General features: G+C 36.6%; 7 non-coding genes across 7 annotated transcripts; all 7 read right to left on the reverse strand.

Annotated features, from left to right (window-relative positions):
* Positions 1-6,905: 6,905 nt before the first annotated feature.
* On the reverse strand, positions 6,906-6,979 carry TRNAN-GUU (transfer RNA asparagine (anticodon GUU)). The gene has a single exon. It is a non-coding gene; the product is annotated as a tRNA-Asn (tRNA).
* A 5,762-nt stretch (positions 6,980-12,741) lies between these two features.
* TRNAN-GUU (transfer RNA asparagine (anticodon GUU)) lies at positions 12,742-12,815 on the reverse strand. Its single transcript has one exon. It is a non-coding gene; the product is annotated as a tRNA-Asn (tRNA).
* Positions 12,816-17,410: 4,595 nt separating this feature from the next.
* On the reverse strand, positions 17,411-17,484 carry TRNAN-GUU (transfer RNA asparagine (anticodon GUU)). Its single transcript has one exon. It is a non-coding gene; the product is annotated as a tRNA-Asn (tRNA).
* Positions 17,485-18,578: 1,094 nt separating this feature from the next.
* TRNAN-GUU (transfer RNA asparagine (anticodon GUU)) lies at positions 18,579-18,652 on the reverse strand. Its single transcript has one exon. It is a non-coding gene; the product is annotated as a tRNA-Asn (tRNA).
* A 2,260-nt stretch (positions 18,653-20,912) lies between these two features.
* TRNAN-GUU (transfer RNA asparagine (anticodon GUU)) lies at positions 20,913-20,986 on the reverse strand. Its single transcript has one exon. It is a non-coding gene; the product is annotated as a tRNA-Asn (tRNA).
* A 1,087-nt stretch (positions 20,987-22,073) lies between these two features.
* On the reverse strand, positions 22,074-22,147 carry TRNAN-GUU (transfer RNA asparagine (anticodon GUU)). The gene has a single exon. It is a non-coding gene; the product is annotated as a tRNA-Asn (tRNA).
* A 1,093-nt stretch (positions 22,148-23,240) lies between these two features.
* Positions 23,241-23,314, reverse strand: TRNAN-GUU (transfer RNA asparagine (anticodon GUU)). Its single transcript has one exon. It is a non-coding gene; the product is annotated as a tRNA-Asn (tRNA).
* Positions 23,315-24,150: the final 836 nt, after the last annotated feature.

The following is a 24,150-nucleotide window of genomic DNA, read 5'->3' on the forward strand; positions in this document are numbered from 1 at the left end:
AGCTTGCAAAAGCATGTGCTGACAAAGGCTAAAAAGCATTCATCTAGAAAGTTTCCTAGAAAAAGGTTAAAAAGGCAATAATCTGGAGAGTTTTGCAAGATTTTTCTTCCATTGACCAACAAAGAAACACATTGGTACTTTCACATGATGAGTGAGTACTTCAGGATCTCTGACACTTACATGAGCAGCAGAGTGGCGCAGCAGAAGCGTGCTGGGCCCATAACCCCGAGGTCGGTGGATCGAAACCATCCTCTGCTATGTGCACTTATTTTTTTGTTAATTAAATTCTTCCAAAACTGGAATTGATATTTTGACTCTTTTATTTTTACTTAAAGTACAATAACTTTTAACATTTTAATTTGTTTTAATAGTATATTGACAGCATTGTTTTCTTTCAGAAATCCACTTAATTTTCTTTACCCTATTACTGAAATGGTAATTGACAAAAACAAGCTACATTGTCACCAGAAGAGCAATGCAAAATGTACAATTGATATTTCAAAATCATCTTTCCAGCTTGAATTTCAATGATGCATTGGGGCAACGATTTTGTGAGAAACATCTTCACCCTTAAAGAAAGATTTTCTTAACTTCTTACCTGTGTGCTGATTAGATATCACCTGGTTTTCACATTAAACAGATTCCCACTTGAGAAAGCAGCAAGGATGCAGTGAGGTTTATGTTTCCTGGTGTCAACCTGTATTATTTCAGTGGACATTGTAATGAGGATGCATCTTGCTGCCTTTCCAATGAAGCAAGTTTTAATCAGTAATAGGTGAAAAACCATTCCTACAAAGGTGTTAATCAGAGACTTGGCTTTGTGGACACTTTTCAGAGAGCAAATGTGTTAGCATAAAAATAAAGCCATAAAATGGAGAGCTGATTAATCACTCAATTGGATTTCTCTGCCTGCATTTTTTTTTTTCTCTGCAACCCCATGCTAAATTGTGCTTCCTGTTTTTTATAAAATGACTTAATCAAATCTGACTCTGATTGCATCAGAGAAGGCAAGGTACCCTACACTATAAGAGGTGGTTTGAAATTTTGACTTGTCTACTTAAAGATCACCAAAATTTGATCACAAGGTCAATTACGTCCCTGGGTGGTATTGAACAACCAGCCTTTCGGTTAACAGCCGAATGCGCTAACCGATTGCACCACAGAGACAACTTGCAAAAGCATGTACTGACAAAGGCTAAAGTTTCCTAGAAAAAGGTTAAAAAGGCAATAATCTAGAGAGTTTTGCAAGATTTTTCTTCCATTGACCAACGAAGAAACACATTGGTACTTTCACATGATGAGTGAGTACTTCAGGATCTCTGACACTTACGTGAGCAGCAGAGTGGCGCAGCGGAAGCGTGCTGGGCCCATAACCCAGAGGTTGGTGGATTGAAACCATCCTCTGCTATGTGCACTTATTTTTTTGTTAATTAAATTCTTCCAAAACTGGAATTGATATTTTGACTCTTTTATTTTTACTTAAAGTACAATAACTTTTAACATTTTAATTTGTTTTAATAGTATATTGACAGCATTGTTTTCTTTCAGAATTCCACTTAATTTTCTTTACCCTATTACTGAAATGGTAATTGACAAAAACAAGCTACATTGTCACCAGAAGAGCAATGCAAAATGTACAATTGATATTTCAAAATCATCTTTCCAGCTTGAATTTCAATGATGCATTGGGGCAACGATTTTGTGAGAAACATCTTCACCCTTAAAGAAAGATTTTCTTAACTTCTTACCTGTGTGCTGATTAGATATCACCTGGTTTTCACATTAAACAGATTCCCACTTGAGAAAGCAGCAAGGATGCAGTGAGGTTTATGTTTCCTAGTGTCAACCTGTATTATTTCAGTGGACATTGTAATGAGCATGCATCTTGCTGCCTTTCCAATGAAGCAAGTTTTAATCAGTAATAGGTGAAAAACCATTCCTACAAAGGTGTTAATCAGAGACTTGGCTTTGTGGACACTTTTCAGAGAGCAAATGTGTTAGCATAAAAATAAAGCCATAAAATGGAGAGCTGATTAATCACTCAATTGGATTTCTCTGCCTGCATATTTTTTTTTCTCTGCAACCCCATGCTAAATTGTGCTTCCTGTTTTTTATAAAATGACTTAATCAAATCTGACTCTGATTGCATCAGAGAAGGCCAGGTACCCTACACTATAAGAGGTGGTTTGAAATTTTGACTTGTCTACTTAAAGATCAGCAAAATTTGATCACAAGGTCAATTACGTCCCTGGGTGGTATTGTACCACCAGCCTTTCGGTTAATAGCCGAATGCGCTAACCGATTGCACCACAGAGACAACTTGCAAAAGCATGTACTGACAAAGGCTAAAAAGCATTCATCTAGAAAGTTTCCTAGAAAAAGGTTAAAAAGGCAATAATCTAGAGAGTTTTGCAAGATTTTTCTTCTATTGACCAACGAAGAAACACATTGGTACTTTCACATGATGAGTGAGTACTTCAGGATCTCTGACACTTACATGAGAAGCAGAGTGGCGCAGCAGAAGCGTGCTGGGCCCATAACCCCGAGGTCGGTGGATCGAAACCATCCTCTGCTATGTGCACTTATTTTTTTGTTAATTAAATTCTTCCAAAACTGGAATTGATATTTTGACTCTTTTATTTTTACTTAAAGTACAATAACTTTTAACATTTTAATTTGTTTTAATAGTATATTGACAGCATTGTTTTCTTTCAGAAATCCACTTAATTTTCTTTACCCTATTACTGAAATGGTAATTGACAAAAACAAGCTACATTGTCACCAGAAGAGCAATGCAAAATGTACAATTGATATTTCAAAATCATCTTTCCAGCTTGAATTTCAATGATGCATTGGGGCAACGATTTTGTGAGAAACATCTTCACCCTTAAAGAAAGATTTTCTTAACTTCTTACCTGTGTGCTGATTAGATATCACCTGGTTTTCACATTAAACAGATTCCCACTTGAGAAAGCAGCAAGGATGCAGTGAGGTTTATGTTTCCTGGTGTCAACCTGTATTATTTCAGTGGACATTGTAATGAGGATGCATCTTGCTGCCTTTCCAATGAAGCAAGTTTTAATCAGTAATAGGTGAAAAACCATTCCTACAAAGGTGTTAATCAGAGACTTGGCTTTGTGGACACTTTTCAGAGAGCAAATGTGTTAGCATAAAAATAAAGCCATAAAATGGAGAGCTGATTAATCACTCAATTGGATTTCTCTGCCTGCATATTTTTTTTTCTCTGCAACCCCATGCTAAATTGTGCTTCCTGTTTTTTATAAAATGACTTAATCAAATCTGACTCTGATTGCATCAGAGAAGGCCAGGTACCCTACACTATAAGAGGTGGTTTGAAATTTTGACTTGTCTACTTAAAGATCAGCAAAATTTGATCACAAGGTCAATTACGTCCCTGGGTGGTATTGTACCACCAGCCTTTCGGTTAATAGCCGAATGCGCTAACCGATTGCACCACAGAGACAACTTGCAAAAGCATGTACTGACAAAGGCTAAAAAGCATTCATCTAGAAAGTTTCCTAGAAAAAGGTTAAAAAGGCAATAATCTGGAGAGTTTTGCAAGATTTTTCTTCCATTGACCAACGAAGAAACACATTGGTACTTTCATATGATGAGTGAGTACTTCAGGATCTCTGACACTTACATGAGCAGCAGAGTGGCACAGCGGAAGCGTGCTGGGCATATAACCCAGAGGTCATAGGATCGAAACCATCCTCTGCTATGTGCACTTATTTTTTTGTTAATTAAATTCTTCCAAAACCGGAATTGATATTTTGACTCTTTTATTTTTACTTAAAGTACAATAACTTTTAACATTTTAATGTGTTTTAATAGTATATTGACAGCATTGTTTTCTTTCAGAAATCCACTTAATTTTCTTTACCCTATTACTGAAATGGTAATTGACAAAAACAAGCTACATTGTCACCAGAAGAGCAATGCAAAATGTACAATTGATATTTCAAAATCATCTTTCCAGCTTGAATTTCAATGATGCATTGGGGCAACGATTTTGTGAGAAACATCTTCACCCTTAAATAAAGATTTTCTTAACTTCTTACCTGTGTGCTGATTAGATATCACCTGGTTTTCACATTAAACAGATTCCCACTTGAGAAAGCAGCAAGGATGCAGTGAGGTTTATGTTTCCTGGTGTCAACCTGTATTATTTCAGTGGACATTGTAATGAGGATGCATCTTGCTGCCTTTCCAATGAAGCAAGTTTTAATCAGTAATAGGTGAAAAACCATTCCTACAAAGTTGTTAATCAGAGACTTGGCTTTGTGGACACTTTTCAGAGAGCAAATGTGTTAGCATAAAAAATAAAGCCATAAAATGGAGAGCTGATTAATCACTCAATTGGATTTCTCTGCCTGCATATTTTTTTTTCTCTGCAACCCATGCTAAATTGTGCTTCCTGTTTTTTATAAAATGACTTAATCAAATCTGACTCTGATTGCATCAGAGAAGGCCAGGTACCCTACACTATAAGAGGTGGTTTGAAATTTTGACTTGTCTACTTAAAGATCAGCAAAATTTGATCACAAGGTCAATTACGTCCCTGGGTGGTATTGTACCACCAGCCTTTCGGTTAACAGCCGAATGCACTAACCGATTGCGCCACAGAGACAGCTTGCAAAAGCATGTACTGACAAAGGCTAAAAAGCATTCATCTAGAAAGTTTCCTAGAAAAAGGTTAAAAAGGCAATAATCTGGAGAGTTTTGCAAGATTTTTCTTCCATTGACCAACGAAGAAACACATTGGTACTTTCACATGATGAGTGAGTACTTCAGGATCTCGGACACTGACATGAGCAGCAGAGTGGCGCAGCGGAAGCGTGCTGGGCCCATAACCGTGAGGTCGGTGGATTGAAACCATCCTCTGCTATGTGCACTTATTTTTTTGTTAATTAAATTCTTCCAAAACTGGAATTGATATTTTGACTCTTTTATTTTTACTTAAAGTACAATAACTTTTAACATTTTAATTTGTTTTAATAGTATATTGACAGCATTGTTTTCTTTAAGAAATCCACTTAATTTTCTTTACCCTATTACTGAAATGGTAATTGACAAAAACAAGCTACATTGTCACCAGAAGAGCAATGCAAAATGTACAATTGATATTTCAAAATCATCTTTCCAGCTTGAATTTCAATGATGCATTGGGGCAACGATTTTGTGAGAAACATCTTCACCCTTAAAGAAAGATTTTCTTAACTTCTTACCTGTGTGCTGATTAGATATCACCTGGTTTTCACATTAAACAGATTCCCACTTGAGAAAGCAGCAAGGATGCAGTGAGGTTTATGTTTCCTGGTGTCAACCTGTATTATTTCAGTGGACATTGTAATGAGGATGCATCTTGCTGCCTTTCCAATGAAGCAAGTTTTAATCAGTAATAGGTGAAAAACCATTCCTACAAAGGTGTTAATCAGAGACTTGGCTTTGTGGACACTTTTCAGAGAGCAAATGTGTTAGCATAAAAATAAAGCCATAAAATGGAGAGCTGATTAATCACTCAATTGGATTTCTCTGCCTGCATATTTTTTTTTCTCTGCAACCCCATGCTAAATTGTGCTTCCTGTTTTTTTTTAAATGACTTAATCAAATATGACTCTGATTGCATCAGAGAAGGCCAGGTACCCTACACTATAAGAGGTGGTTTGAAATTTTGACTTGTCTACTTAAAGATCAGCAAAATTTGATCACAAGGTCAATTACGTCCCTGGGTGGTATTGAACAACCAGCCTTTCGGTTAACAGCCGAATGCGCTAACCGATTGCACCACAGAGACAACTTGCAAAAGCATGTACTGACAAAGGCTAAAAAGCATTCATCTAGAAAGTTTCCTAGAAAAAGGTTAAAAAGGCAATAATCTGGAGAGTTTTGCAAGATTTTTCTTCCATTGACCAACGAAGAAACACATTGGTACTTTCACATGATGAGTGAGTACTTCAGGAACTCTGACACTTACGTGAGCAGCAGAGTGGCGCAGCGGAAGCGTGCTGGGCCCATAACCCAGAGGTTGGTGGATCGAAACCATCCTCTGCTATGTGCACTTATTTTTTTGTTAATTACATTCTTCCAAAACTGGAATTGATATTTTGACTCTTTTATTTTTACTTAAAGTACAATAACTTTTAACATTTTAATTTGTTTTAATAGTATATTGACAGCATTGTTTTCTTTCAGAAATCCACTTAATTTTCTTTACCCTATTACTGAAATGGTAATTGACAAAAACAAGCTACATTGTCACCAGAAGAGCAATGCAAAATGTACAATTGATATTTCAAAATCATCTTTCCAGCTTGAATTTCAATGATGCATTAGGGCAACGATTTTGTGAGAAACATCTTCACCCTTAAAGAAAGATTTTCTTAACTTCTTACCTGTGTGCTGATTAGATATCACCTGGTTTTCACATTAAACAGATTCCCACTTGAGAAAGCAGCAAGGATGCAGTGAGGTTTATGTTTCCTGGTGTCAACCTGTATTATTTCAGTGGACATTGTAATGAGGATGCATCTTGCTGCCTTTCCAATGAAGCAAGTTTTAATCAGTAATAGGTGAAAAACCATTCCTACAAAGGTGTTAATCAGAGACTTGGCTTTGTGGACACTTTTCAGAGAGCAAATGTGTTAGCATAAAAATAAAGCCATAAAATGGAGAGCTGATTAATCACTCAATTGGATTTCTCTGCCTGCATAATTTTTTTTCTCTGCAACCCCATGCTAAATTGTGCTTCCTGTTTTTTATAAAAAAACTTAATCAAATCTGATTGCATCAGAGAAGGCCAGGTACCCTACACTATAAGAGGTGGTTTGAAATTTTGACTTGTCTACTTAAAGATCACCAAAATTTGATCACAAGGTCAATTACGTCCCTGGGTGGGATTGAACCACCAACCTTTCGGTTAACAGCCGAATGCGCTAACCGATTGCGCCACAGAGACAGCTTGCAAAAGCATGTACTGACAAAGGCTAAAAAGCATTCATCTAGAAAGTTTCCTAGAAAAAGGTTAAAAAGGCAATAATCTGGAGAGTTTTGCAAGATTTTTCTTCCATTGACCAACGAAGAAACACATTGGTACTTTCACATGATGAGTGAGTACTTCAGGATCTCTGACACTTACATAAGCTGCAGAGTGGCGCAGCGGAAGCGTGCTGGACCCATAACCCAGAGGTCGGTGGATCAAAACCATCCTCTGCTATGTGCACTTATTTTTTTGTTAATTAAATTCTTCCAAAACTGGAATTGATATTTTGACTCTTTTATTTTTACTTAAAGAACAATAACTTTTAACATTTTAATTTGTTTTAATAGTATATTGACAGCATTGTTTTCTTTCAGAAATCCACTTAATTTTCTTTACCCTATTACTGAAATGGTAATTGACAAAAACAAGCTACATTGTCACCAGAAGAGCAATGCAAAATGTACAATTGATATTTCAAAATCATCTTTCCATCTTGAATTTCAATGATGCATTGGGGCAACGATTTTGTGAGAAACATCTTCACCCTTAAAGAAAGATTTTCTTAACTTCTTACCTGTGTGCTGATTAGATATCACCTGGTTTTCACATTAAACAGATTCCCACTTGAGAAAGCAGCAAGGATGCAGTGAGATTTATGTTTCCTGGTGTCAACCTGTATTATTTCAGTGGACATTGTAATGAGGATGCATCTTGCTGCCTTTTCAATGAAGCAAGTTTTAATCAGTAATAGGTGAAAAACCATTCCTACAAAGGTGTTAATCAGAGACTTGGCTTTGTGGACACTTTTCAGAGAGCAAATGTGTTAGCATAAAAATAAAGCCATAAAATGGAGAGCTGATTAATCACTCAATTGGATTTCTCTGCCTGCATAATTTTTTTTCTCTGCAACCCCATGCTAAATTGTGCTTCCTGTTTTTTATAAAATGACTTAATCAAATCTGACTCTTATTGCATCAGAGAAGGCCAGGTACCCTACACTATAAGAGGTGGTTTGAAATTTTGACTTGTCTACTTAAAGATCAGCAAAATTTGATCACAAGGTCAATTACGTCCCTGGGTGGTATTGAACCACCAGCCTTTTGGTTAACAGCCGAATGCGCTAACCGATTGCACCACAGAGACAACTTGCAAAAGCATGTACTAACAAAGGCTAAAAAGCATTCATCTAGAAAGTTTCCTAGAAAAAGGTTAAAAAGGCAATAATCTGGAGAGTTTTGCAAGATTTTTCTTCCATTGACCAACGAAGAAACACATTGGTACTTTCAGATGATGAGTGAGTACTTCAGGATCTCTGACACTTACGTGAGCAGCAGAGTGGCGCAGCGGAAGCGTGCTGAGCCCATAACCCAGAGGTCGGTGGATCGAAACCATCCTCTGCTATGTGCACTTATTTTTTTGTTAATTAAATTCTTCCAAAACTGGAATTGATATTTTCACTCTTTTATTTTTACTTAAAGTACAATAACTTTTAACATTTTAATTTGTTTTAATAGTATATTGACAGCATTGTTTTCTTTCAGAAATCCACTTAATTTTCTTTACCCTATTACTGAAATGGTAATTGACAAAAACAAGCTACATTGTCACCAGAAGAGCAATGCAAAATGTACAATTGATATTTCAAAATCATCTTTCCAGCTTGAATTTCAATGATGCATTGGGGCAACGATTTTGTGAGAAACATCTTCACCCTTAAATAAAGATTTTCTTAACTTCTTACCTGTGTGCTGATTAGATATCACCTGGTTTTCACATTAAACAGATTCCCACTTGAGAAAGCAGCAAGGATGCAGTGAGGTTTATGTTTCCTGGTGTCAACCTGTATTATTTCAGTGGACATTGTAATGAGGATGCATCTTGCTGCCTTTCCAATGAAGCAAGTTTTAATCAGTAATAGGTGAAAAACCATTCCTACAAAGGTGTTAATCAGAGACTTGGCTTTGTGGACACTTTTCAGAGAGCAAATGTGTTAGCATAAAAATAAAGCCATAAAATGGAGAGCTGATTAATCACTCAATTGGATTTCTCTGCCTGCATAATTTTTTTTCTCTGCAACCCCATGCTAAATTGTGCTTCCTTTTTTTTTATAAAATGACTTAATCAAATATGACTCTGATTGCATCAGAGAAGGCCAGGTACCCTACACTATAAGAGGTGGTTTGAAATTTTGACTTGTCTACTTAAAGATCAGCAAAATTTGATCACAAGGTCAATTACGTCCCTGGGTGGGATTGAACCACCAACCTTTCCGTTAACAGCCGAATGCACTAACTGATTGCGCCACAGAGACAGCTTGCAAAAGCATGTGCTGACAAAGGCTAAAAAGCATTCATCTAGAAAGTTTCCTAGAAAAAGGTTAAAAAGGCAATAATCTGGAGAGTTTTGCAAGATTTTTCTTCCATTGACCAACGAAGAAACACATTGGTACTTTCACATGATGAGTGAGTACTTCAGGATCTCGGATACTTACATGAGCAGCAGAGTGGCGCAGCGGAAGCGTGCTGGGCCCATAACCCCGAGGTCGGTGGATCAAAACCATCCTCTGCTATGTGCACTTATTTTTTTGTTAATTAAATTCTTCCAAAACTGGAATTGATATTTTGACTCTTTTATTTTTACCAAAAGTACAATAACTTTTAACATTTTAATTTGTTTTAATAGTATATTGACAGCATTGTTTTCTTTCAGAAATCCACTTAATTTTCTTTACCCTATTACTGAAATGGTAATTGACAAAAACAAGCTACATTGTCACCAGAAGAGCAATGCAAAATGTACAATTGATATTTCAAAATCATCTTTCCATCTTGAATTTCAATGATGCATTGGGGCAACAATTTTGTGAGAAACATCTTCACCCTTAAAGAAAGATTTTCTTAACTTCTTACCTGTGTGCTGATTAGATATCACCTGGTTTTCACATTAAACAGATTCCCACTTGAGAAAGCAGCAAGGATGCAGTGAGGTTTATGTTTCCTGGTGTCAACCTGTATTATTTCAGTGGACATTGTAATGAGGATGCATCTTGCTGCCTTTCCAATGAAGCAAGTTTTAATCAGTAATAGGTGAAAAACCATTCCTACAAAGGTGTTAATCAGAGACTTGGCTTTGTGGACACTTTTCAGAGAGCAAATGTGTTAGCATAAAAATAAAGCCATAAAATGGAGAGCTGATTAATCACTCAATTGGATTTCTCTGCCTGCATATTTTTTTTTCTCTGCAACCCCATGCTAAATTGTGCTTCCTGTTTTTTATAAAATGACTTAATCAAATCTGACTCTGATTGCATCAGAGAAGGCCAGGTACCCTACACTATAAGAGGTGGTTTGAAATTTTGACTTGTCTACTTAAAGATCAGCAAAATTTGATCACAAGGTCAATTACGTCCCTGGGTGGTATTGAACAACCAGCCTTTCGGTTAACAGCCGAATGCGCTAACCGATTGCACCACAGAGACAACTTGCAAAAGCATGTACTGACAAAGGCTAAAAAGCATTCATCTAGAAAGTTTCCTAGAAAAAGGTTAAAAAGGCAATAATCTGGAGAGTTTTGCAAGATTTTTCTTCCATTGACCAACGAAGAAACACATTGGTACTTTCACATGATGAGTGAGTACTTCAGGATCTCTGACACTTACGTGAGCAGCAGAGTGGCGCAGCGGAAGCGTGCTGGGCCCATAACCCAGAAGTTGGTGGATCGAAACCATCCTCTGCTATGTGCACTTATTTTTTTGTTAATTAAATTCTTCCAAAACTGGAATTGATATTTTGACTCTTTTATTTTTACTTAAAGTACAATAACTTTTAACATTTTAATTTGTTTTAATAGTATATTGACAGCATTGTTTTCTTTCAGAAATCCACTTAATTTTCTTTACCCTATTACTGAAATGGTAATTGACAAAAACAAGCTACATTGTCACCAGAAGAGCAATGCAAAATGTACAATTGATATTTCAAAATCATCTTTCCAGCTTGAATTTCAATGATGCATTGGGGCAACGATTTTGTGAGAAACATCTTCACCCTTAAAGAAAGATTTTCTTAACTTCTTACCTGTGTGCTGATTAGATATCACCTGGTTTTCACATTAAATAGATTCCCACTTGAGAAAGCAGCAAGGATGCAGTGAGGTTTATGTTTCCTGGTGTCAACCTGTATTATTTCAGTGGACATTGTAATGAGCATGCATCTTGCTGCCTTTCCAATGAAGCAAGTTTTAATCAGTAATAGGTAAAAAACCATTCCTACAAAGGTGTTAATCAGAGACTTGGCTTTGTGGACACTTTTCAGAGAGCAAATGTGTTAGCATAAAAATAAAGCCATAAAATGGAGAGCTGATTAATCACTCAATTGGATTTCTCTGCCTGCATAAATTTTTTTCTCTGCAACCCCATGCTAAATTGTGCTTCCTGTTTTTTATAAAATGACTTAATCAAATATGACTCTGATTGCATCAGAGAAGGCCAGGTACCCTACACCATAAGAGGTGGTTTGAAATTTTGACTTGTCTATTTAAAGATCACCAAAATTTGATCACAAGGTCAATTACGTCCCTCGGTGGGATTGAACCACCAACCTTTCGGTTAACAGCAGAATGCGCTAACCGATTGCGCCACAGAGACAGCTTGCAAAAGTATGTGCTGACAAAGGCTAAAAAGCATTCATCTAGAAAGTTTCCTAGAAAAAGGTTAAAAAGGCAATAATCTGGAGAGTTTTGCAAGATTTTTCTTCCATTGACCAACGAAGAAACACATTGGTACTTTCACATGATGAGTGAGTACTTCAGGATCTCTGACACTTACATGAGCAGCAGAGTGTCGCAGCAGAAGCGTGCTGGGCCCATAACCCCGAGGTCGGTGGATCGAAACCATCCTCTGCTATGTGCACTTATTTTTTTGTTAATTAAATTCTTCCAAAACTGGAATTGATATTTTGACTCTTTTATTTTTACTTAAAGTACAATAACTTTTAACATTTTAATTTGTTTTAATAGTATATTGACAGCATTGTTTTCTTTCAGAAATCCACTTAATTTTCTTTACCCTATTACTGAAATGGTAATTGACAAAAACAAGCTACATTGTCACCAGAAGAGCAATGCAAAATGTACAATTGATATTTCAAAATCATCTTTCCAGCTTGAATTTCAATGATGCATTGGGGCAACGATTTTGTGAGAAACATCTTCACCCTTAAAGAAAGATTTTCTTAACTTCTTACCTGTGTGCTGATTAGATATCACCTGGTTTTCACATTAAATAGATTCCCACTTGAGAAAGCAGCAAGGATGCAGTGAGGTTTATGTTTCCTGGTGTCAACCTGTATTATTTCAGTGGACATTGTAATGAGCATGCATCTTGCTGCCTTTCCAATGAAGCAAGTTTTAATCAGTAATAGGTAAAAAACCATTCCTACAAAGGTGTTAATCAGATACTTGGCTTTGTGGACACTTTTCAGAGAGCAAATGTGTTAGCATAAAAATAAAGCCATAAAATGGAGAGCTGATTAATCACTCAATTGGATTTCTCTGCCTGCATAATTTTTTTTCTCTGCAACCCCATGCTAAATTGTGCTTCCTGTTTTTTATAAAATGACTTAATCAAATATGACTCTGATTGCATCAGAGAAGGCCAGGTACCCTACACCATAAGAGGTGGTTTGAAATTTTGACTTGTCTACTTAAAGATCACCAAAATTTGATCACAAGGTCAATTACGTCCCTGGGTGGGATTGAACCACCAACCTTTCGGTTAACAGCCGAATGCGCTAACCGATTGCGCCACAGAGACAGCTTGCAAAAGCATGTGCTGACAAAGGCTAAAAAGAATTCATCTAGAAAGTTTCCTAGAAAAAGGTTAAAAAGGCAATAATCTGGAGAGTTTTGCAAGATTTTTCTTCCATTGACCAACGAAGAAACACATTGGTACTTTCACATGATGAGTGAGTACTTCAGGATCTCTGACACTGACATGAGCAGCAGAGTTGCGCAGCGGAAGCGTGCTGGGCCCATAACCGTGAGGTCGGTGGATCGAAACCATCCTCTGCTATGTGCACTTATTTTTTTGTTAATTAAATTCTTCCAAAACTGGAATTGATATTTTGACTCTTTTATTTTTACTTAAAGTACAATAACTTTTAACATTTTAATTTGTTTTAATAGTATATTGACAGCATTGTTTTCTTTAAGAAATCCACTTAATTTTCTTTACCCTATTACTGAAATGGTAATTGACAAAAACAAGCTACATTGTCACCAGAAGAGCAATGCAAAATGTACAATTGATATTTCAAAATCATCTTTCCAGCTTGAATTTCAATGATGCATTGGGGCAACGATTTTGTGAGAAACATCTTCACCCTTAAAGAAAGATTTTCTTAACTTCTTACCTGTGTGCTGATTAGATATCACCTGGTTTTCACATTAAACAGATTCCCACTTGAGAAAGCAGCAAGGATGCAGTGAGGTTTATGTTTCCTGGTGTCAACCTGTATTATTTCAGTGGACATTGTAATGAGGATGCATCTTGCTGCCTTTCCAATGAAGCAAGTTTTAATCAGTAATAGGTGAAAAACCATTCCTACAAAGGTGTTAATCAGAGACTTGGCTTTGTGGACACTTTTCAGAGAGCAAATGTGTTTGGCATAAAAATAAAGCCATAAAATGGAGAGCTGATTAATCACTCAATTGGATTTCTCTGCCTGCATAATTTTTTTTCTCTGCAACCCCATGCTAAATTGTGCTTCCTGTTTTTTATAAAATGACTTAATCAAATATGACTCTGATTGCATCAGAGAAGGCCAGGTACCCTACACCATAAGAGGTGGTTTGAAATTTTGACTTGTCTACTTAAAGATCACCAAAATTTGATCACAAGGTCAATTACGTCCCTCGGTGGGATTGAACCACCAACCTTTCGGTTAACAGCCGAATGCGCTAGCCGATTGCACCACAGAGACAGCTTGCAAAAGCATGTGCTGACAAAGGCTAACAAGCATTCATCTAGAAAGTTTCCTAGAAAAAGGTTAAAAAGGCAATAATCTGGAGAGTTTTGCAAGATTTTTCTTCCATTGACCAACGAAGAAACACATTGGTACTTTCACATGATGAGTGAGTACTTCAGGATCTCTGACACTTACATGAGCAGCAGAGTGGCGCAGCAGAAGCGTGCTGGGCCCATAACCCCGAGGTTGGTGGATCGAAACCATCCTCTGCTATGTGCACTTATTTTTTTGTTAATTAAATTCTTACAAAACTGGAATTGATATTTTGACTCTTTTCTTTTTACTTAAAGTACAATAACTTTTAACATTTTAATTTGTTTTAATAGTATATTGACAGCACTGTTTTCTTTCAGAAATCCACTTAATTTTCTTTACCCTATTACTGAAATGGTAATTGACAAAAACAAGCTACATTGTCACCAGAAGAGCAATGCAAAATGTACAATTGATATTTCAAAATCATCTTTCCAGCTTGAATTTCAATGATGCATTGGGGCAACGATTTTGTGAGAAACATCTTCACCCTTAAAGAAAGATTTTCTTAACTTCTTACCTGTGTGCTGATTAGATATCACCTGGTTTTCACATTAAACAGATTCCCACTTGAGAAAGCAGCAAGGATGCAGTGAGGTTTATGTTTCCTGGTGTCAACCTGTATTATTTCAGTGGACATTGTAATGAGGATGCATCTTGCTGCCTTTCCAATGAAGCAAGTTTTAATCAGTAATAGGTGAAAAACCATTCCTACAAAGGTGTTAATCAGAGACTTGGCTTTGTAGACACTTTTCAGAGAGCAAATGTGTTAGCATAAAAATAAAACCATAAAATGGAGAGCTGATTAATCACTCAATTGGATTTCTCTGCCTGCATATTTTTTTTTCTCTGCAACCCCATGCTAAATTGTGCTTCCTGTTTTTTATAAAATGACTTAATCAAATCTGACTCTGATTGCATCAGAGAAGGCCAGGTACCCTACACTATAAGAGGTGGTTTGAAATTTTGACTTGTCTACTTAAAGATCAGCAAAATTTGATCACAAGGTCAATTACGTCCCTGGGTGGTATTGTACCACCAGCCTTTCGGTTAATAGCCGAATGCGCTAACCGATTGCACCACAGAGACAACTTGCAAAAGCATGTACTGACAAAGGCTAAAAAGCATTCATCTAGAAAGTTTCCTAGAAAAAGGTTAAAAAGGCAATAATCTGGAGAGTTTTGCAAGATTTTTCTTCCATTGACCAACGAAGAAACACATTGGTACTTTCATATGATGAGTGAGTACTTCAGGATCTCTGACACTTACATGAGCAGCAGAGTGGCACAACGGAAGCGTGCTGGGCACATAACCCAGAGGTCATAGGATCGAAACCATCCTCTGCTATGTGCACTTATTTTTTTGTTAATTAAATTCTTCCAAAACTGGAATTGATATTTTGACTCTTTTATTTTTACTTAAAGTACAATAACTTTTAACATTTTAATTTGTTTTAATAGTATATTGACAGCATTGTTTTCTTTCAGAAATCCACTTAATTTTCTTTACCCTATTACTGAAATGGTAATTGACAAAAACAAGCTACATTGTCACCAGATGAGCAATGCAAAATGTACAATTGATATTTCAAAATCATCTTTCCATCTTGAATTTCAATGATGCATTGGGGCAACGATTTTGTGAGAAACATCTTCACCCTTAAAGAAAGATTTTCTTAACTTCTTACCTGTGTGCTGATTAGATATCACCTGGTTTTCACATTAAACAGATTCCCACTTGAGAAAGCAGCAAGGATGCAGTGAGGTTTATGTTTCCTGGTGTCAACCTGTATTATTTCAGTGGACATTGTAATGAGGATGCATCTTGCTGCCTTTCCAATGAAGCAAGTTTTAATCAGTAATAGGTGAAAAACCATTCCTACAAAGGTGTTAATCAGAGACTTGGCTTTGTGGACACTTTTCAGAGAGCAAATGTGTTAGCATAAAAATAAAGCCATAAAATGGAGAGCTGATTAATCACTCAATTGGATTTCTCTGCCTGCATATTTTTTTTTCTCTGCAACCCCATGCTAAATTGTGCTTCCTGTTTTTTATAAAATGACTTAATCAAATCTGACTCTGATTGCATCAGAGAAGGCCAGGTACCCTACACTATAAGAGGTGGTTTGAAATTTTGACTTGTCTACTTAAAGATCAGCAAAATTTGATCACAAGGTCAATTACGTCCCTGGGTGGTATTGAAACACCAACCTTTCGATTAACAGCCGAATGCGCTAACCGATTGCACCACAGAGACAACTTGCAAAAGCATGTACTGACAAAGGCTAAAAAGCATTCATCTAGAAAGTTTCCTAGAAAAAGGTTAAAAAGGCAATAATCTGGAGAGTTTTGCAAGATTTTTCTTCCATTGACCAACGAAAAAACACATTGGTACTTTCACATGATGAGTGAGTACTTCAGGATCTCTGACACTTACGTGAGCAGCAGAGTGGCGCAGCGGAAGCGTGCTGGGACCATAACCCAGAAGTTGGTGGATCGAAACCATCCTCTGCTATGTGCACTTATTTTTTTGTTAATTAAATTCTTCCAAAACTGGAATTGATATTTTGACTCTTTTATTTTTACTTAAAGTACAATAACTTTTAACATTTTAATTTGTTTTAATAGTATATTGACAGCATTGTTTTCTTTCAGAAATCCACTTAATTTTCTTTACCCTATTACTGAAATGGTAATTGACAAAAACAAGCTACATTGTCACCAGAAGAGCAATGCAAAATGTACAATTGATATTTCAAAATCATCTTTCCAGCTTGAATTTCAATGATGCATTGGGGCAACGATTTTGTGAGAAACATCTTCACCCTTAAAGAAAGATTTTCTTAACTTCTTACCTGTGTGCTGATTAGATATCACCTGGTTTTCACATTAAATAGATTCCCACTTGAGAAAGCAGCAAGGATGCAGTGAGGTTTATGTTTCCTGGTGTCAACCTGTATTATTTCAGTGGACATTGTAATGAGCATGCATCTTGCTGCCTTTCCAATGAAGCAAGTTTTAATCAGTAATAGGTAAAAAACCATTCCTACAAAGGTGTTAATCAGATACTTGGCTTTGTGGACACTTTTCAGAGAGCAAATGTGTTAGCATAAAAATAAAGCCATAAAATGGAGAGCTGATTAATCACTCAATTGGATTTCTCTGCCTGCATAATTTTTTTTCTCTGCAACCCCATGCTAAATTGTGCTTCCTGTTTTTTATAAAATGACTTAATCAAATATGACTCTGATTGCATCAGAGAAGGCCAGGTACCCTACACCATAAGAGGTGGTTTGAAATTTTGACTTGTCTACTTAAAGATCACCAAAATTTGATCACAAGGTCAATTACGTCCCTGGGTGGGATTGAACCACCAACCTTTCGGTTAACAGCCGAATGCGCTAACCGATTGCGCCACAGAGACAGCTTGCAAAAGCATGTGCTGACAAAGGCTAAAAAGAATTCATCTAGAAAGTTTCCTAGAAAAAGGTTAAAAAGGCAATAATCTGGAGAGTTTTGCAAGATTTTTCTTCCATTGACCAACGAAGAAACACATTGGTACTTTCACATGATGAGTGAGTACTTCAGGATCTCTGACACTGACATGAGCAGCAGAGTTGCGCAGCGGAAGCGTGCTGGGCCCATAACCGTGAGGTCGGTGGATCGAAACCATCCTCTGCTATGTGCACTTATTTTTTTGTTAATTAAATTCTTCCAAAACTGGAATTGATATTTTGACTCTTTTATTTTTACTTAAAGTACAATAACTTTTAACATTTTAATTTGTTTTAATAGTATATTGACAGCATTGTTTTCTTTAAGAAATCCACTTAATTTTCTTTACCCTATTACTGAAATGGTAATTGACAAAAACAAGCTACATTGTCACCAGAAGAGCAATGCAAAATGTACAATTGATATTTCAAAATCATCTTTCCAGCTTGAATTTCAATGATGCATTGGGGCAACGATTTTGTGAGAAACATCTTCACCCTTAAAGAAAGATTTTCTTAACTTCTTACCTGTGTGCTGATTAGATATCACCTGGTTTTCACATTAAACAGATTCCCACTTGAGAAAGCAGCAAGGATGCAGTGAGGTTTATGTTTCCTGGTGTCAACCTGTATTATTTCAGTGGACATTGTAATGAGGATGCATCTTGCTGCCTTTCCAATGAAGCAAGTTTTAATCAGTAATAGGTGAAAAACCATTCCTACAAAGGTGTTAATCAGAGACTTGGCTTTGTGGACACTTTTCAGAGAGCAAATGTGTTTGGCATAAAAATAAAGCCATAAAATGGAGAGCTGATTAATCACTCAATTGGATTTCTCTGCCTGCATAATTTTTTTTCTCTGCAACCCCATGCTAAATTGTGCTTCCTGTTTTTTATAAAATGACTTAATCAAATATGACTCTGATTGCATCAGAGAAGGCCAGGTACCCTACACCATAAGAGGTGGTTTGAAATTTTGACTTGTCTACTTAAAGATCACCAAAATTTGATCACAAGGTCAATCACGTCCCTCGGTGGGATTGAACCACCAACCTTTCGGTTAACAGCCGAATGCGCTAACCGATTGCGCCACAGAGACAGCTTGCAAAAGCATGTGCTGACAAAGGCTAACAAGCATTCATCTAGAAAGTTTCCTAGAAAAAGGTTAAAAAGGCAATAATCTGGAGAGTTTTGCAAGATTTTTCTTCCATTGACCAACGAAGAAACACATTGGTACTTTCACATGATGAGTGAGTACTTCAGGATCTCTGACACTTACATGAGCAGCAGAGTGGCGCAGCAGAAGCGTGCTGGGCCCATAACCCCGAGGTTGGTGGATCGAAACCATCCTCTGCTATGTGCACTTATTTTTTTGTTAATTAAATTCTTACAAAACTGGAATTGATATTTTGACTCTTTTCTTTTTACTTAAAGTACAATAACTTTTAACATTTTAATTTGTTTTAATAGTATATTGACAGCACTGTTTTCTTTCAGAAATCCACTTAATTTTCTTTACCCTATTACTGAAATGGTAATTGACAAAAACAAGCTACATTGTCACCAGAAGAGCAATGCAAAATGTACAATTGATATTTCAAAATCATCTTTCCAGCTTGAATTTCAATGATGCATTGGGGCAACGATTTTGTGAGAAACATCTTCACCCTTAAAGAAAGATTTTCTTAACTTCTTACCTGTGTGCTGATTAGATATCACCTGGTTTTCACATTAAACAGATTCCCACTTGAGAAAGCAGCAAGGATGCAGTGAGGTTTATGTTTCCTGGTGTCAACCTGTATTATTTCAGTGGACATTGTAATGAGGATGCATCTTGCTGCCTTTCCAATGAAGCAAGTTTTAATCAGTAATAGGTGAAAAACCATTCCTACAAAGGTGTTAATCAGAGACTTGGCTTTGTAGACACTTTTCAGAGAGCAAATGTGTTAGCATAAAAATAAAACCATAAAATGGAGAGCTGATTAATCACTCAATTGGATTTCTCTGCCTGCATATTTTTTTTTCTCTGCAACCCCATGCTAAATTGTGCTTCCTGTTTTTTATAAAATGACTTAATCAAATCTGACTCTGATTGCATCAGAGAAGGCCAGGTACCCTACACTATAAGAGGTGGTTTGAAATTTTGACTTGTCTACTTAAAGATCAGCAAAATTTGATCACAAGGTCAATTACGTCCCTGGGTGGTATTGTACCACCAGCCTTTCGGTTAATAGCCGAATGCGCTAACCGATTGCACCACAGAGACAACTTGCAAAAGCATGTACTGACAAAGGCTAAAAAGCATTCATCTAGAAAGTTTCCTAGAAAAAGGTTAAAAAGGCAATAATCTGGAGAGTTTTGCAAGATTTTTCTTCCATTGACCAACGAAGAAACACATTGGTACTTTCATATGATGAGTGAGTACTTCAGGATCTCTGACACTTACATGAGCAGCAGAGTGGCACAACGGAAGCGTGCTGGGCACATAACCCAGAGGTCATAGGATCGAAACCATCCTCTGCTATGTGCACTTATTTTTTTGTTAATTAAATTCTTCCAAAACTGGAATTGATATTTTGACTCTTTTATTTTTACTTAAAGTACAATAACTTTTAACATTTTAATTTGTTTTAATAGTATATTGACAGCATTGTTTTCTTTCAGAAATCCACTTAATTTTCTTTACCCTATTACTGAAATGGTAATTGACAAAAACAAGCTACATTGTCACCAGATGAGCAATGCAAAATGTACAATTGATATTTCAAAATCATCTTTCCATCTTGAATTTCAATGATGCATTGGGGCAACGATTTTGTGAGAAACATCTTCACCCTTAAAGAAAGATTTTCTTAACTTCTTACCTGTGTGCTGATTAGATATCACCTGGTTTTCACATTAAACAGATTCCCACTTGAGAAAGCAGCAAGGATGCAGTGAGGTTTATGTTTCCTGGTGTCAACCTGTATTATTTCAGTGGACATTGTAATGAGGATGCATCTTGCTGCCTTTCCAATGAAGCAAGTTTTAATCAGTAATAGGTGAAAAACCATTCCTACAAAGGTGTTAATCAGAGACTTGGCTTTGTGGACACTTTTCAGAGAGCAAATGTGTTAGCATAAAAATAAAGCCATAAAATGGAGAGCTGATTAATCACTCAATTGGATTTCTCTGCCTGCATAATTTTTTTTCTCTGCAACCCCATGCTAAATTGTGCTTCCTGTTTTTTATAAAATGACTTAATCAAAGCTGACTCTGATTGCATCAGAGAAGGCCAGGTACCCTACACTATAAGAGGTGGTTTGAAATTTTGACTTGTCTACTTAAAGATCACCAAAATTTGATCACAAGGTCAATTACGTCCCTGGGTGGGATTGAACCACCAACCTTTCGGTTAACAGCTGAATGCGCTAACCGATTGCGCCACAGAGACAGCTTGCAAAAGCATGTACTGACAAAGGCTAAAAAGCATTCATCTAGAAAGTTTACTAGAAAAAGGTTAAAAAGGCAATAATCTGGAGAGTTTTGCAAGATTTTTCTTCCATTGACCAACGAAGAAACACATTGGTACTTTCATATGATGAGTGAGTACTTCAGGATCTCTGACACTTACATGAGCAGCAGAGTGGCACAGCGGAAGCGTGCTGGGCACATAACCCAGAGGTCATAGGATCGAAACCATCCTCTGCTATGTGCACTTATTTTTTTGTTAATTAAATTCTTCCAAAACCGGAATTGATATTTTGACTCTTTTATTTTTACTTAAAGTACAATAACTTTTAACATTTTAATTTGTTTTAATAGTATATTGACAGCATTGTTTTCTTTCAGAAATCCACTTAATTTTCTTTACCCTATTACTGAAATGGTAATTGACAAAAACAAGCTACATTGTCACCAGAAGAGCAATGCAAAATGTACAATTGATATTTCAAAATCATCTTTCCATCTTGAATTTCAATGATGCATTGGGGCAACGATTTTGTGAGAAACATCTTCACCCTTAAAGAAAGATTTTCTTAACTTCTTACCTGTGTGCTGATTAGATATCACCTGGTTTTCACATTAAACAGATTCCCACTTGAGAAAGCAGCAAGGATGCAGTGAGGTTTATGTTTCCTGGTGTCAACCTGTATTATTTCAGTGGACATTGTAATGAGGATGCATCTTGCTGCCTTTCCAATGAAGCAAGTTTTAATCAGTAATAGGTGAAAAACCATTCCTACAAAGGTGTTAATCAGAGACTTGGCTTTGTGGACACTTTTCAGAGAGCAAATGTGTTAGCATAAAAATAAAGCCATAAAATGGAGAGCTGATTAATCACTCAATTGGATTTCTCTGCCTGCATAATTTTTTTTCTCTGCAACCCCATGCTAAATTGTGCTTCCTGTTTTTTATAAAAAAACTTAATCAAATCTGATTGCATCAGAGAAGGCCAGGTACCCTACACTATAAGAGGTGGTTTGAAATTTTGACTTGTCTACTTAAAGATCACCAAAATTTGATCACAAGGTCAATTACGTCCCTGGGTGGGATTGAACCACCAACCTTTCGGTTAACAGCCGAATGCGCTAACCGATTGCGCCACAGAGACAGCTTGCAAAAGCATGTACTGACAAAGGCTAAAAAGCATTCATCTAGAAAGTTTCCTAGAAAAAGGTTAAAAAGGCAATAATCTGGAGAGTTTTGCAAGATTTTTCTTCCATTGACCAACGAAGAAACACATTGGTACTTTCACATGATGAGTGAGTACTTCAGGATCTCTGACACTTACATAAGCTGCAGAGTGGCGCAGCGGAAGCGTGCTGGATCTATAACCCAGAGGTCGGTGGATCAAAACCATCCTCTGCTATGTGCACTTATTTTTTTGTTAATTAAATTCTTCCAAAACTGGAATTGATATTTTGACTCTTTTATTTTTACTTAAAGAACAATAACTTTTAACATTTTAATTTGTTTTAATAGTATATTGACAGCATTGTTTTCTTTCAGAAATCCACTTACTTTTCTTTACCCTATTACTGAAATGGTAATTGACAAAAACAAGCTACATTGTCACCAGAAGAGCAATGCAAAATGTACAATTGATATTTCAAAATCATCTTTCCAGCTTGAATTTCAATGATGCATTGGGGCAACGATTTTGTGAGAAACATCTTCACACTTAAAGAAAGATTTTCTTAACTTCTTACCTGTGTGCTGATTAGATATCACCTGGTTTTCACATTAAACAGATTCCCACTTGAGAAAGCAGCAAGGATGCAGTGAGGTTTATGTTTCCTGGTGTCAACCTGTATTATTTCAGTGGACATTGTAATGAGGATGCATCTTGCTGCCTTTCCAATGAAGCAAGTTTTAATCAGTAATAGGTGAAAAACCATTCCTACAAAGGTGTTAATCAGAGACTTGGCTTTGTGGACACTTTTCAGAGAGCAAATGTGTTAGCATAAAAATAAAGCCATAAAATGGAGAGCTGATTAATCACTCAATTGGATTTCTCTGCCTGCATAATTTTTTTTCTCTGCAACCCCATGCTAAATTGTGCTTCCTGTTTTTTATAAAATGACTTAATCAAATCTGACTCTTATTGCATCAGAGAAGGCCAGGTACCCTACACTATAAGAGGTGGTTTGAAATTTTGACTTGTCTACTTAAAGATCAGCAAAATTTGATCACAAGGTCAATTACGTCCCTGGGTGGGATTGAACCACCAACCTTTCGGTTAACAGCCGAATGCGCTAACTGATTGCGCCACAGAGACAGCTTGCAAAAGCATGTGCTGACAAAGGCTAAAAAGCATTCATCTAGAAAGTTTCCTAGAAAAAGGTTAAAAAGGCAATAATCTGGAGAGTTTTGCAAGATTTTTCTTCCATTGACCAACGAAGAAACACATTGGTACTTTCACATGATGAGTGAGTACTTCAGGATCTCGGACACTTACATGAGCAGCAGAGTGGCGCAGCGGAAGCGTGCTGGGCCCATAAACCCGAGGTCGGTGGATCAAAACCATCCTCTGCTATGTGCACTTATTTTTTTGTTAATTAAATTCTTCCAAAACTGGAATTGATATTTTGACTCTTTTATTTTTACCTAAAGTACAATAACTTTTAACATTTTAATTTGTTTTAATAGTATATTGACAGCATTGTTTTCTTTCAGAAATCCACTTAATTTTCTTTACCCTATTACTGAAATGGTAATTGACAAAAACAAGCTACATTGTCACCAGAAGAGCAATGCAAAATGTACAATTGATATTTCAAAATCATCTTTCCATCTTGAATTTCAATGATGCATTGGGGCAACAATTTTGTGAGAAACATCTTCACCCTTAAAGAAAGATTTTCTTAACTTCTTACCTGTGTGCTGATTAGATATCACCTGGTTTTCACATTAAACAGATTCCCACTTGAGAAAGCAGCAAGGATGCAGTGAGGTTTATGTTTCCTGGTGTCAACCTGTATTATTTCAGTGGACATTGTAATGAGGATGCATCTTGCTGCCTTTCCAATGAAGCAAGTTTTAATCAGTAATAGGTGAAAAACCATTCCTACAAAGGTGTTAATCAGAGACTTGGCTTTGTGGACACTTTTCAGA

This window comes from Pseudophryne corroboree, chromosome 4, assembly GCF_028390025.1.
Source record: "Pseudophryne corroboree isolate aPseCor3 chromosome 4, aPseCor3.hap2, whole genome shotgun sequence".
In the NCBI taxonomy this organism is placed as follows: Eukaryota; Metazoa; Chordata; class Amphibia; order Anura; family Myobatrachidae; genus Pseudophryne; species Pseudophryne corroboree.